Source organism: Cajanus cajan, chromosome 5 (assembly GCF_000230855.2).
Source record: "Cajanus cajan strain Asha chromosome 5, NIPB_CcT2T_4, whole genome shotgun sequence".
NCBI classification, from domain to species: domain Eukaryota; kingdom Viridiplantae; phylum Streptophyta; class Magnoliopsida; order Fabales; family Fabaceae; genus Cajanus; species Cajanus cajan.
In genome coordinates, this window is record NC_138521.1 from 10,597,833 (window position 1) to 10,610,229 (window position 12,397).

Genomic DNA, 12,397 nt, shown 5'->3' on the forward strand with positions numbered 1-12,397 from the left:
CATCAACTTCCACTTGTAAAAGGCTATTTATATCCCTACCAATCTTTTTCACTTGGGTCACTAAGAAAGGATCTAACTCATGGGTCCTCTAATCTCATCCATCAATCTATTAGTCCTTTCAACATATTCAATTCAATGTTCCTAAGGGTGAGCTTACATATTACGCTTAAGTCTCTAACATCCTTAATCGAATCCAACCCTTATATCATAAAAAATGATAGATGAATTCAGGGCATTTGTCACTATATTAGTTTTACTTTTATAATCCTCTCCAAGGATTAGACACCTAAGTGTTCACTATGTACTCATACTCGGTTTTCAAGTCTTATCACTTCATTTATACCCCAGGCAAACTCTTATTCACTACCTTGTCCTATAGCCTCATGCCTTGCCACCAAAATGAATCGACTAATTATGCTTATCCAATACCCTTCAACAATCTACTCGTTACTCGAGTCATAGCTAGTTTCCCACTACTAGGAGTAATTTCACAAGTCAAACTTAAATTCCTAATTTGAGCCAAAAGATACATCTCTTTAACCATAAAGAAAGATAAATATAGATGTTTCATACTCAAAGCATCGACCACTACTTTAGATTTACCCAAATAACAACTAAGATTAAAATCCTAATTCTTACAATTTCCAACTATCTCTTCTGTCTCATATTTAACTCCTTCGGATCAAACAGATATTTAAGATCCTTATGTTCACTAAATACCTCAAGCTTAGAATTATACCAGTAATTTTTCCAAAATCTCAAGCGTAACTATTAAATCTCTAATTCAAGGTCATGCGTAAGGTAATTTCTCTCATGAATTTTCCATTACCTAGATGCTTAAAAACATAAGTTACTACTTTTTTTTTCATCAATAATCCACTCAAACTTGTCTTCAAAGCATCACTATATACCACATAAGACTTACTAGAGTCCGGTAATGTTAACACTAGTCAATTTTTCTTAAGAGTTTGGAAAATACTCTCACACTTACTATTCCTTAAAGGCAACTATCTCTTCCTGATCAATCCAGTCAAAGGTAAGGTTATCTTAGAAATTTCATCAATAAATCTCCTATAATAATAAGTTAATTCAAGAAACTCATATCCATACTAACTGACTTTGGTATCTCTCACTTAAGCACAACTTCTACCACAGATAGATCTACATTATATCTCCACTAAAAATTACAAAACCTAGAAAGTTCACCTCATACAATAGAAATTCATACTTAGATAACTTGGTGTAACGCTGTCTTGGATATATCTTCACCCTTAACTCTAATATGATGATATCACATCCTAAGGTCAATCTCACTAAACACACAACCTTCATTAATTAATCCCTAAGGTCATCTATCCACATACCAACATACATGCATATCAAGTCATATTAGAATGCCTATTTTAAATCTTCATATACATCATCCTTAAGCATGTACGAATCAATCACTGTTTACTCCATATAGCATGTACATGAACCAATTTTTTTGTCACATAGCATCATACAACCTTAAACAACCTTTCAACACCTCAGAACATCATATCCAGATAAGTTTTTATCATTGCATTGCCTAATCACCCAAAAACATTAATACATCATATATCTTCCTCTAATAACTGTCAAAGAAATGGTACATAAAGAATTATGCTCATCCAAATGATCTCAACCTATCCCAAGAAAATAAGTTACAACCCTTATGAAAACATGAGATTCTAAAAAGATCATCTTCTTAGCTAAAAAAAAACTCCAAAAACCACAACAAAGATATTCAGCGCTTACAACTATACCTCTGATTTCCAAAGTAGCTATACTAGAGTTCTAGACCTCCGTTTTACTTGATTCCAATTCCATAGGAAAGATAACATCCAAGGCTACCACTTTCCTAAAGACTACAAAAATCTAATTTTGTCAATATAGCACTTGTACTGACACAACAAAACATCTCCTACACCAGACAACAATAGTGTATCAACATCTAAAACCACAAAAAAAATACCTTAGTCTTTCCAAACTCACTCCTTCTTACCCTGAATTCATATCCAAACTTTTTACTACAATCCTAAATCAAAACAACTCACATATTTAATACAAAAGACTTAGAAACTGAAATAAAATTCACATGCAACCAAACCATAATCTAAGAAAATAATACAATTTAATAGACGTAATCAAACATCACACTAGCAAACCAATAAGTTCTACAATCAATTCAGTCCATCATTCATCAAACTAGCATAGTAAACTAATAACTCACGGCCGATTGGATCGACCTGCTCTGATACCACTAAATGTGATACCCTCTACCCCAACATTAATACACAATAAATGTAAACAATAATTTTTTTGGAGTAAATAAAATCTTTCATAGTTTGATAACATCTTTCATGTATAAAACACTTGTCTCAAATATCATAAGGTAGAAGATTCACATTCGTAATTCATAAATCATAGAAAGTCAACACGTAAGTATCAAAACTCAAGAAATCATATAAAGGAAAATATAGATTAATTTCAGCAAAGGTTATAACTTTCAAATTATGTAATAAAAATAATATACAAAGATGCACATTTTGGTCTTTTATCAAGAACGTTCAAAATTATAAAAGAAAAGAAAAAATAAGACTTTTTAACACAATAACATCCTGAACTAAGCCTAGTTATGCCCGGATGTCACATCCTATCAGAACATGCCCAACTGAAGCCCTAAGCTTCATCCACAACATCCTCATGATGATGATCACCTACAACATAATTTAAACATATACAAGAACAACAAGGGAGTGAGAAACATCTCACTCAGTTTCAGGTGCAGAAATAAAGGTTAGATAGCACACACACACAAAACATATATAAGTCACATGTAAACTGTAACATCCTAAATTTCATACAATATTTTATATTTATGAAAATTATTTTTCTATAGTTATTAATTAATAAAAATGGGTCTTATGTAGAATATTTTAGAGATTTTGATACTTGATTATTATGTATTTTAAATATTTATGGGGATTTTTAAAGGAATTTTTATAATTAAAAATAAAAAAATATATTATTATGATATTTTGAAGGCTCAGAACGGGCCGTTCCCGACAGTGGAATGGGTCGTTCCAAATTTTAAAAGAGAGTTGTGTTTGTTGACCCGGAACAGGCCGTTTCAAAAATGGAACGGGTCGTTCCTAATTTGTAAAAAGGCCTATTTGGGTTTCTCCAGAACTGGCCATTCCCAGAGTGAAACGGGCTGTTCCAGAGTAAGAAAAATGCCTAAAAAGTTAAGCTAGAAACGGGTCGTTCTGCTTATAGTCAATATGTGTTAAAAGGAAACCCAGAACAGACCATTTTGATTTTAGAACGGGTCATTCTGCTTTTTGAAAACGGGTCGTTCTGAATTTAGAACGGGCCATTTTAGTTGAAAATTTTATATATCTTTGAAGGCTCCGGAACGACGGTCGTTCCGGAATCAGTACGAGCCGTCCCGGGTACGCCTGGATGCCTATAAATAGGAGGCAGGGGTGAAAAAAAATTATAACTGAGTGAGAAGGTGAAAATCTTAGAGAGAGAGAGAGAAAAAAAAAAAGAAAGAAAGAGAGGGAAAGAAAGAGGGAATCCAGAGGGGGAGGTTCTGCTCAAGTTTTAGCTCCTGCTTATCTAGGTAAGGGGGAGGAGAACCTTATCTCTTTAAAATTTTATATTCTATTATGTTTATTTATTTATGTTATTTTTTATGTATATTTATTTAGTGGGGTGTCCCTAACCTCATTTATTTTCTTAATCTATGATTATTTTTATCCATAATAGCTATTAAGGTGTTCATATTTTATATTGTTTAATTATTTTATAATGATTGTCATATTTATATCATTGATACTCTTAATATATTCTTTTTATGTAAATATATTTATTGTATATATATTTATAATCAACTATGATATAGTTGTGATATCTTGGACTCATCTTGTTGTTATTTCTTCACGTATTTATGAAGATAAATATTGTTCTATGGCCATAGAAGATAAAGTTTGAATTATTTGTAGCTAGAGGTTTGACCTTGGGGATTTAAATGAGTAAGGAATGAAGGTAAAATATCCTATTGTTGGTTAAGGTGAAATATCCTTTTATTGGTTGGTATTATGATGATGCTCATTTATCCTGACTAGTCACTACAAGTATAATTAAAATTTTATTGTATCATGAAAATCTAATATATGATCTATATATATATATATATATATATATATATGTTTAATATTGATTATAAATAATTCTGTATATTCTTTTGAATTATTGTATTTATTGGATATTGTTCTCACTCCTCTCTTTTCTTTGTTTTTAAAACTAAATATATTATAAAATAGATGGATCTACTTGGGATTCCAGATCATTTTGCAATTGTTATAGTTGTTGACTTCCTTGAAAGGAATTGGAATGTGGAGGCTATTTGATGAATCTATTATAATTTTATTTGTTATTGTAAATTAATTCTCACTATCAATGTAAATATTGTAATAGAAGTGAAAAAGAAATATTGTGTAAAATAATACATTATTGTAGATATTTTAGAACGATATGTCATGTATTAAATTCACAAAATATTCTTTTTCTTTATCTTTATCTTCAAAAAGAAAAAAGAAAAAATATTGTTAATGATATAATTGCGAAAATATTATTTAAGAAAATATATAATTATTATTTTATAAATTGGGCGTTACATAAACAATACACATAAATAATCAAATATCACATATATACTCATTTATCATGCTATGATGTCATGGACTCGACTCATAAATGCATGCATGTGGCGCCATAAGGAAGTTTCACATTTCATCACTGGTGACCCTAAGGCACACCTGGTTACATCACTGGTGACCCTAAGGTACACCTGGTTACATCACTAGTGACCCTAAGGTACACCTGGTTACATCACTAGTGACCCTAAGGTACACCTTGTTAGCTTGTTACATCACCCGTGACCCTAAGGTACACCTTGTTAGCATCACCAGTATGCGGCCTCAGCGGCACACCTGGAGTCATATATGTATATGATGCATGTCACACATTCATTATTTCACTGACTCAACATTTGACTAATTACAGAATTTCATTAAGTACATCATGTCATTATTTTTCATAGTCTCATAATCATAGCTTGTCTCAATAGTCCATTCTTATGTTTCATGTCATTTGTACATATTTCACATGGTCATGTCATAAATACTCCTCATAAGGTCCGCACAGGAATTCACAGAGATCCACAGAGAACATTCTTATTCATATTAAAACATTTATTTTTAACATTAATCACATATTCATTTATTACTTCCAACAAGGAACAAGGTAGAGCAAACAGAAAATAAAACAGAACACATTAATACTTTGCATGTTCAAAGAAGCATGCCACAATAGCAAGGGATTGAGAGTCAATCCGACAATCAAACTATCCAACAATTATCCCCACACCCCCGAGCGAGGTTTCTCACTCCCCCCTTACCTGGATAAGCAGGAGTTGAAACTTGGGCAGGACCTTGTTACTTTCTTCCCTCTGGATTCACTCTTTCTTTCCCTCTCTTTCTTTCTTTCTTTCTCTCTCTCTCTTCTCTTTCTCTCTCTAAGATTTTCACCTTCTCAGTCAGTATAATTTTTTCACCCCCTGCCTCCTATTTATAGGCATCCTGGCGTACCCGGAACGACCTGTACTGAATTCGGAATGCCCCGTTCCCGAGCCTTCGAATATACGCAAAATGTACAACTGGAACGACCCGTTCTAAAATCAGAATGGCCCGTTTTCAAAACGCAGAACGGCACGTTCTAAAATCAAAACGGCCCGTTCTAAAATCAGAACGGCCCGTTCTGGAGTCCATGTTAACACACATTGACTATTATTGGAACGCCCCGTTTCAAACTAAACTTTTTAGCCATTTTTAGAATTTCGGAACGGCCTGTTTCCCTTTGGGAACGACCCGTTCTGGAGAAATCAAAATTGGCCTCTATAGGGCCCAATAGTCCACCTGTTGCTCCACCATAGTATGATATTGTCTGCTTTGGGCTAGGCCCGCACGGTTTTGTTTTTGGGCTCCTTCCCAAAAGGCCTCATACTATATGGAATGGTGGACACCCTTATAAACTAGCCAATGTTCCTTCATTTTACAGATGTGGGACTTGGGATGAATCCCAACAAACCTCCCCTCAGACCAAGGACCACATGTCTCGTGACCTCCTCCCCTCAAGCGATAATCTGTCACCATCTTGTACCGCTGTTAACTCTACGGGACACGTCGCCTGAATACCAAAATATCAGGAAGATTTTCGACACAAGGCACAAAGTTCAGATCTCTTCTCCATCGCGAGGCACAACACTGAGGGTCTTCCCGCATCAAACCCAGCCGAACCGTTGGCTCTGATACCACTTGTTATGACAATATGTAAAAGAAAGAGATCAAGAGAAAGCATACAACACACAAATTACGTGGTTCAGTCAGTGTGACCTACGTCCACGGGCAGTTTAAGAGTTTCTTGTTAGATCGAGCACTTACCACTAGGCCAAAAGCTATAGCTGATAGTTAGGGCGCAACTCTTTCTACTTAGGAGCGTAGCAACCCAAGCGCCATGATTCGACAGTGACTTGGCCCACCTAGCCTCCGCCACGGGACAATTGATGCAACTCGCAACAATCTTCCCCTTAGCAGCCTCTTTTCTACTTTGGAACGGCCCGTGTCAGTTTTGGAACGGCCCGTTCTGCTGCCTCAAAAATAGTATATTTTCTTTATTTGGAACGGCCCGTTCCACTTTTGAAACAGCCCGTTCCGGCGTAAAAGACAGAATTTTATAAAAATTTTCATAAATAATTTAAATTATTAAAAACTTTTACAATATTTTATAAAAACCCCTTAATTAACTAAAATAAATATATGAAAATAAATAATAATCAACAAAAAATTCGGGGTGTTACAACAACAAGTGTCCCGAAAGGTCCAGATTTAGAAAATCTATCTATTTTAATCGAATCATATATATATATATATATATATATATATATATATATATATATAAATTATATATACACACACAAAGAAAACAAGAAACATAAAAAAGTGAGAACAAATATTATATGTCACTAAAAAAATAGTCATACAACTACACTCTAATCTATACACAATACATAATTTTATTATAATACTTATATGCTTAAATTTTAATTATATTCTATGATTAAATTGTAAGCAAGAATTTGTAGTGACTAATCAAGATAAATAAGTTTTACTATAGTTATACTAATATAAAAATCACTTACTTAATCAAGTATATACTTATTTAAATCTTTAATATCAAAACCTTCATCTATAAAATCATATTTTATCCATCAATTCAACTATATATTATTTATAACATGTTCATATTAGTTAATTAATATCAATAAAAATAATGACTTGTTTATCATAATAAAATTAAGAATAATATTTATTATTATAATAATCATTATTTTTGTTATTATTATAAATTTATTGTTTTTTTATTCCATTATAGCTTCTTATTCCATTATATTAGGAAAGAGAAGAGTTGAGAGAAAAAGTTGCACTGAAGTTTGGGACCACTACTCCTATTTATAATGGAACAAGTATCTGAACGTTCGATAAAATCTTAATTTTTTATTTAGTGAATAAATTGTTTCCAATTGTATCATTTAATGTTCAACCATTTTAGATAAGATGAAGTGAATTCTTCACGTGCCTATACAGTTTTTTTTTCCTTTCTGATTGGTATAACGTACAAATTATTTAGCCATGTTAAAGTTTTTATTCCTCTCCTCTAACAAGTAGATCAAGTTGCTTCGATATATTTCCAAGTTCATGAATCCTGCACAACTTGCTATTTACTTTTATGTCACTTATCTCATTAATTTTTCTTTTATTAAAAATAAATTTTCTTATATTTTTTTTTTCAAGTGTGAACACTAATTCTATTAAAATAATTTCGTGCTTTTATTTTAAATTATTAAATATTATAATTTAAGTAAAATTTTAATTAAAATAATACCACTATTTTAAATATTTATCTTTAAGAGGTTTGGAAATTAGAAAATATTATTTAATTATAACTAGGTTACTTTTTTAAGAATTATAACTTAACACTATAATAAATTAAAATATATAAATTTAAAACATTAAAAAAACTTGTAACATAAAAAACATTGTTTATTTCATATTAATAGTTACAAAATAATATTTAGAATATCAAACTTTGAATTTTTTTAACGTAATTTAATATTGTTTAATTTTATCTAAGTGAATTTTTATATTTTTATAAAATATTGTTGAACAATATATAATGCTTAAATACTTTATCTTACATAATTTTAATTTAAACAATAATTACAATGATTACTATCATAATCACTAAAAACAAATAGCAAGATAAGAGTATGAGAGAATGGTTAATGAATTGAAAAACTTCAATTTTTTATTGTTCGTCCATCATCAATACAAAACTCATGTTGACTTGAATGATTTATGTTAGTTTCTTTCATATATATATATATATATATATATATATATTATTTTATTTTCATGAAAATTATTTCTTTTAGATGGTGATGTAGTGTTTTGTTGGAAAATAATTTAAATTTTTAAATTCAAATATCTGAGATATTATTTAAATTTTAAAAGATATTGATTATTTTAGGATATTGTTTAGAATTGAAATACATTGTATTTATTTTAGAGATTTGTTCCCTCTTTTAAGATTGTAATGTAAGGTCAATAAATAGAGACTTTTGAAATGAGAAGAATCACTCGACTTGTAGATGGGGTCATCGCCTTAAATTAGAGAGGAGGTCATATGAAGGAAGGTTTCCAAGTTTTGCCAAAAAACTTGTGAATGATGGTTTTCAAGTTTTGCCAAAAAACTTGTGAGGAAAGAGTTTCCAAGTTTCATCCATAAAACTTGTGAGGAAGGAGTTTTCAAGTTTCACCCATAAACTTGAAGGAGGGATTTTCAGGATATATGTAACACATTTTGAGATAAATAATGAACATCTTTGTAGATGTAGGCATGAGGGGCTGAACCACATTAAATAAATTTGTATGATCTTTTCCTATTTATTTTTATGGTGTTATTTTAATATGTTTCTCATCATCATTATTATGCGTAAAAGAAAATAAGTTTTTTTTGTTCACATCAAGTGGAGGGTTAGGAGGCGTGTCCCGCTGTCATGAGGGAGGTCATGATGGAGCGGTGGTGAAAGTACTCAGAGCGTGAGTGAGCTCTGTGGGCCACCATCAAATAATACTTGTAGTTTTTGTTGCAAGGGAGGGGGTAAACTGTGGTCCTTTGTTTGAAGGGGGAATTGTTGGGATGCAAGCAAAGTTTCATATCATTCAAACAAGAGGATGAATATGAGTTTGTATACACACAATTGTTTCTATTAGTTGAGAGACCTTTTGGGTGATGTCCAAAAGCAAAACCATGAAAGTTAGGCTCAAAGCGGACAATATCTCATCAATGTGGAGATATGTGTATGTATGTGGTAACTCTCGATGCACAACATTTAGTCACTCTTAAAATTACATATTAGAAATATACTAAATGTTTAAAAAAAAAAAGAGAAGAAAAATGAATGTTTATTGATTAAGAAAAGAAAATCTAGAAATTTGAACGAGATGAACTAGATGATGTGTGAATCGTGGAGCGAAATGAGTGAGTCATGGAGAGCATAGAGAATGAGTGGATATGATATAGAAATAAGTTTTATTTATTTTTTAAATAAATAATAAATTATTATAGTATCTCTTAATTAAGTTCATTAAAATGAAATAATTGATTGATTTTTTGGTTTAAATTTTTTTATGTAAATTACTAATATATTCCAATTAAAATTAAGATGATAAGATCTTAGCAACCCTTATATATATATATGAGAAATTCTATGGTACCCATCTTATTTGAGAGGGTACCGATACAGTTTTTTATATTTTATATTTTTAATAATTTATTTAAATAATATTTATGATATTTTATTCTTTCAATTTTTAAATTATTTAGTCATTTTATTTTTATTTTATATATTCTAATTTATTTGTAATAATATTATTATATATTTAAATAGTTTAATTTTAATAATTTTTTAAGTATATTTTTATCTTTTCACTTAAAATTTTTGAATTTCTATATTTTAATTTTAATAATTTTTTAAGTATATTTTTTTTTATCTTTTTGTCTTAAATTTTTGAATTTCTATATTGTAATTTTAATAATTTTTTATTTTTACTATTTATTAATTTTTTTCTTTTTTTAATATTTTATAATATTATTGAAATCTTATAATTTTAATCTCTATAATTTTATCTTATTTTTTTATTTTATAAGTATAATTTGGATTATTGATTTTATAATTCAATTATTTTTTTTAAAATCTTTTATGAGTTTATATAGAAAAATGTATTGAAACTCCTCGATCTTTGAGGGTACCGTAGCAACTCCCTATATATATATCATCTGCAAATGAATATTAAAACAAATTTTTATTAATTAATTAATTTTAAATATTAAAATTTTAATATTTTTCTTCAATATTTTTATTTTACCAATATACTTTTTCATTGGAAGAAACAATCAATTTTATATAAATTTGTATTTTCTTTAAAATACATAAAATAATTTAGTTTAAAAGTTTCTTTTAAGATAAAATGAATGAAATTTATAAAACAGTTTCTATTTATTTTTTTAAGTTCTTATTTTTTGTTAACTTCAAAAAAAATTAAGAAAAAAAAGGTAGTTCATACATGTCTATAATGTCAAACCACGGTCAATATTATAATTTTAATACTTAATGAATCAACATTTAATGATTTAACTAAAGTTGTTAATTGAATATTATAGGTGACTAGAAATATAATTTAGCAAAAAAGAAAGTTATGTTAATAATATATTATTGAAAAATGTATTGGATGAGCATTTTTTATTTGAGAAAAATTAAATCAAAATGTGCTTAATTTATATAATTCATAAAGACGTTAATTTATCATTAATAAAAATAATCAATCACATAGACGTTACTTCATTTTCTATTTCTAATAAAAGGAGATCACATGAGTATTCAATACTGAGAAAGGCATCCGAGCCTTAGAAGAGATTTTTGTACGAGTGTGCCCCTCTGCAACATTAATAATCAAAATGTCCCTCTTTGTAAAATAATGGGCAAAATGCCCCTCTTTCGCAATGCATTGAGGACCCGACTTCTCAATGCAGTTTTTAATGTTTTTTTTTTATTTATTTATAAAATATATTTTTAATATAATAAATATATATTTTTTAATATAAAAATATAAATTAAAATAGAATATATTATTATATTAATTAAATTATTTACAACAAATGAATTACATTGTGGTTCCTAACCATCATTTTGCATGTCATCAATAATAATGGGGCTATGATTTGGAGTTGCATTTTGTTGTGGATATTCTTGTTGTGTTGGCATTTCTATTAACTCTTGTGACATTTGACCAACATCAATGCTCTATACAACTCGTGGGTCTTGTAATTGTTGGGGTATAGATAAATAAATAATTGTATTTTGTCTATACCATGTCATATATTTATCTGTATGGGATAAGTGATCATTGCAAGTTGGCCTATTATAACGTTCCGTCGATTTTCCGTCCATTGTTGGATCCAGTGGGCATGTTCTTCTGCCTAATTATTGTAAGTATTTCCTCACATAGATGTCTCATGTTGTTGATCCAAATTTATAAGCAATTGTGGTATATCCTGACACAAACCAAATTGGAATTTTACCCTATCCGCTTGTTGTCATTCAAACACTACGAAACAAATTAAAAGGGTACAAGCATTCTACATTGTTGAATTTTTAAATGCATTTTTTGGCAGCACACTCTCATAACCTTTATAAGGCATCAAAAGAAATTATAAAATTAAGAATGAATATTAATGTCTTAATACGTGATAATTAACTAATTAAAACACACACACGCACACACACACACACACACATATATATATATATATATATATATATATAAACATTCTACTATCATCATCACATCTTAAACAAATCTACAACTTAACATCACAGCATACAACACACAATACAATGCAACTTTTAATCAACACATTGTCGCAACCCGAAAATTTTCGATCTCGCGACCTATGGTTTAGACATCCTTTTAAAGATCTCATCAATTAATGAATGCCCGGATACCAGACTAATCCTTAATTAATAGTTTTGAAAAATGAGTTCATGGAGTCGCCACCAATGTTTTACTCAAAACATTGGAAAAAGAAAATGTTTTTAAAAATCCAATAATGGCCTTGATAACCAGAATTGGGTTCGGGGGTCGGTTACGTGTAGGGAAGGTATTAAGCACCCCTATAGCGCCATCAA